The sequence below is a fragment of the Sinocyclocheilus grahami genome, unplaced genomic scaffold (genome assembly GCF_001515645.1).
Source record: "Sinocyclocheilus grahami isolate Dianchi unplaced genomic scaffold, SAMN03320097.WGS_v1.1 scaffold1412.1, whole genome shotgun sequence".
In the NCBI taxonomy this organism is placed as follows: domain Eukaryota; kingdom Metazoa; phylum Chordata; class Actinopteri; order Cypriniformes; family Cyprinidae; genus Sinocyclocheilus; species Sinocyclocheilus grahami.
Genome location: NW_015506591.1, coordinates 133894 through 138075, shown reverse-complemented (window position 1 = coordinate 138075; position 4182 = coordinate 133894). Strand labels below are relative to the sequence as shown.

Genomic DNA, 4182 nt, shown 5'->3' with positions numbered 1-4182 from the left:
GGATTAAACTGTACTTGGGTTCTCGCTATGCTCAACTTCAGTGGAATTTATTACATAGTACTAATAGTAGGATGTTCTTATATGACTGCAAACAGAGGTTCTACTACTAGTAGTAATTATAGTAATAATGGCACTGGTAGAATTATTGTTCAATACTAGATATTAGACTAGTAGTATTGCTACTACAAGTATTTTGGTGTACTACTAAACTGCTAATAGGGCTTCTACCAGTAGTAGTAATAATAAAAACAGCAGTAGAACAGTATTTAGTACAGTTAAAGTGTTTACTAAATGACTACTAGTAATTGTACTACTAATATTTCTACTACTGATAGTTTTAGGATGTCCTACAATGACTGCAAGTAGAGGTTCTACTACTACTACTAGTAGTAATAGTAATAATAGCACCGGTATAATTATGTTTTACTACAATAAGTACTAGTTATTGGATTAGTAGTACTGCTACTACTAGTAGTATGGTGTACAACTGAAACTGCCAGTAGGGGTTCTACTAGTAGTAATTGGAAAAAAATACACTGTAGTAACACAGTATTTAGTACAGTTATAGTGTTGACTAAATGGCTACTATTAATGGTACTACTACTATTACTGGTAAGACGCAGGAGGAGCTAGGCCTGGAGGCAACCCACAGTGCCCAGAGCCTCCTAGTGTCGCCAACGCCGGCTGCCATCAGCTCACTTGCCACCATAACCCAAGAAACAGCATCACTCGACAACCCACAGGGCCTCCAATGCCGGCAAGCTGCAGTCATAACAACTGGCTGTGCCCCTTTGGTTCAGCCGAGGATTCAGTGGCCCAAATCTTCTAAGAGAGCTGAGTGGCAACAATTTGATGAAGATGTAAGCCAGGTCCTGGAAGTAACAGCTAAGGGGGATGTGGACCACCGATTGAGAACAATGACCACCCTCATAGTGAACATTGCAGCTGAGCGATTTGGAACTGAGGCATCCAAGCCTGCTCCATCGGCATATGCTCCAAGCCACAGAGCAAGGATAATCCAGTGCCTCAGGGAAGAACTCAGGCTGCTAAAGAGGCAATACAAGTCAGCGGGGGAAGTCGAGAGAGCTGGCCTAGCAGATGTGAGAGCAATCCTAAGGAAACAACTATTGACCTTATGGCGGGCAGAGAGCCAGGAAGAGGGCACCATTCTTGGCCAATCCATTCAAGTTGACCAAGCAGCTCCTTGGCCAAAAGAGGGCTGGCCGCCTCATCTGCTCCAAGGATGCTATAAATGGCCACCTCAAGGCCACTTATAGTGACCCCATTAGAGAACAAACGCTGGGTCCATGTGATGTGCTGATAACACCACCAGAGCCTTCATCAGATTTCGACCTGAAGGAGCTCAGCCTAAGGGAAGTGGAGGAAGTGGTGAGGAGAGCAAGATCGAGCTCAGCACCAGGCCCAAGTGGAGTGCCCTACAAGGTGTATAAGAACTGCCCAAAGCTACTACATCGGCTTTGGAGGGTCCTGAAGATGATCTGGAGGAGAGGGAAGATCGCCCAGCCATGGAGGTATGCTGAGGGAGTGTGTATACCAAAAGAGGAGAAGTCTGAGAATATCGACCAGTTTCGGGTTATCTCCTTGCTCAGTGAGGAGAGCAAAATCTTCTTTAGCATCGTGGCTAAGAGGCTTTCCAACTTCCTGTTGAGCAATAAGTATATCGACACGTCTGTAAAGGGGGGTATACCAGGAGTTCCAGGTTGTCTGGAACACACGGGCGTGGTAACCCAGCTCATTAGGGAAGCGAGAGAAAGTAGAGGGGACCTGGCAGTACTGTGGCTGGACCTCACCAATGCCTATGGCTCAATACCCCACATGCTGGTGAAGGTCGCACTGGAGAAACACCATGTACCACAGAAGGTGAAAGATCTCATCCTGGACTATTACAGCAAGTTCACTTGAGAGTCACTACTGGCCAGCTAACATCTGACTGGCACTAGCTGGAGGTGGGGATAATCACTGGCTGCACCATCTCAGTGACCCTATTTGCGCTGGCGATGAATATGCTGGTCAAGGCAGCTGAAACAGAGTGCAGAGGTCCCCTCAGTAAGTCTGGAGTAAGGCAACTGCCCATAAGAGCCTTCATGGACGACCTCACAGTGACAGCAACGGCGGTACCAAGAGCCAGGTGGATTCTTCAGGGGCTGGAGAGACTCATGACATGGGCACGCATGAGCTTCAAACCTGTAAAGTCCAGGTCCTTGGTTCTAATGAAGGGGAAGGTTACAGACAAATTCCTCTTCAGGCTGGGAGAATACCAGATCCCGTCAGTCACTGAGAGTCCGGTGAAGAGCCTTGGGAAGGTCTTCAACTGTAGACCGAGTGACAGAGACTCCATCAAGGCAGCCGGTGCTGACCTGGAGGGATGGTTGAGAACAGTTGATAAGTCTGGGCTCCCTGGAAGATGCCTGGGTCTACCAGCATAGAATCCTCCCAAGAATCCTCTGACCTCTGCTTATCTATGAGGTCCCCATGACTGTGGTAGAAGGTTTTGAGCTAAACGTGAGCAGCTATCTACGTAGATGGCTGGGTCTACCGCGTAGCCTAAGTAACATTGGGCTATATGGGAAATCCAACAAGCTCAGGCTCCCTTTTAGCTCAGTCAGGGAGGAGTTCATCGTTGCACGGGCACGGGAACATCTGCAGTACTCTGGATCCAGAGATGCCAAAGTGTCCGGCGCAGGGATTGTTGTGAGGACAGGAAGGAAGTGGAGGACAGCCGAGGCAGTCCAGCAAGCAGAGACTCGGCTGAAGCACAAGGCCATCCTTGGAACAGTGGCGCAAGGCAGAGCCGGACTTGGGAGCCTAAGAGCGACCCGGTATGACTCTGCCGGTGGAAAGGAGAGGCAGAGGCTGGTACAGGAGGAGGTGTGAGCTTCAGTCGAGTAAGAGCGAACTAGCAGAGCAGTGGCCATGCGGCAGCAGGGCGCCTGGATGAAGTGGGAGCAGGCGATGGAGCGGAGTATCACTTGGAAGGACATCTGGAAGTGGAATCCCCAGAGAATCAAGTTCTTGATTCAGGGGGTCTATGATGTCCTCCCATGTCCATTCAACATGTGCACATGGGGCAAAATAGAAACACCTGCATGCCCCCTTTGTTCCAAAGTAGGGACATTAGAACACATCCTGAGCAGCTGCTCCAAGGTGCTGGGTGAGGGCCGGTATCGATGGAGGCACGACCAGGTCCTCAAATCCATCGCTGAGGCAATCAGTAAGGGGATCAAGGACAGCCGACACACCCAAGTTGCAGCCAAGGCTATTCACTTCGTCAGGGAAGGACAAAAGCCAGAGAAAGCATTGAAAAACTGCTCAGGAGGTTTGCTCTCCACAGCCCGGGACTGGGTAATGACAGTTGACCTGGAAAGGCAGCTGAAAATTCCAACATACATCACCCAGTCCAAATTGAGACCTGACATCATCTTGGTCTCTGAGGCCACAAAACAACTGATCTTGTTGGAGCTGACAGTGCCCTGGGAGGAGAGAATGGAGGAGGCTCAAGAGAGAAAGAGGGATAAATACCAATAATTGGTGGAGGATTGTCGGAGAAATGGATGGAGGACCAGGTGTATGCCAGTCGAGGTGGGCAGCAGGGGGTTTGCCAGTCACTCCCTGAGCAAGGCCTACGGTACGTTGGGCATAATAGGTGTTAACCGAAGAAAAGCCATAGGTAACAATGTGGAGGCAGCAGAAAAAGCTTCCAGATCAGTGCAGTGGGGGCAGTAGAATGCCACTTGGACACAGGTCAGATCAGCCTCGGTCGGGTCGCCAGGACGAGGGTGTCTGTTGTAAGACCCGAAACTCCCAGTGACTCCTGGAAACAACACTGAAGATGTGTCCAAGGTCGTGCATCAGAAGATGTTTTCTGTGTACTACTCAGTGTTGGGAAGGTTACTTTGGAAATGTAATAGGTTACAGATTACAAGTTACCCTACTTAAAATGTAATAAGTAGTGTAACTTTTCAATTACTTTATTAAAGTAATGCAACTGATTACATTTGATTACTTTTTGATTACTTTTCTAAATGTCCAATGTTTTCAAGCGTTAATCATTTTCAAACATGTAAACCAGGCAGGGTTAAACTTACAATATGTGCTCAACACTGATAACTGTCAGACTTTCGGAATCCTTCATCACTTGAATTAAGATTATAATATTTTAAT

General features: G+C 48.1%; 1 pseudogene; it reads left to right on the top strand.

The window, feature by feature from the left end:
* Positions 1 to 621: 621 nt before the first annotated feature.
* LOC107570086 (uncharacterized) lies at positions 622 to 3744 on the top strand (annotated as a pseudogene).
* The last annotated feature ends 438 nt before the right edge of the window (positions 3745 to 4182 follow it).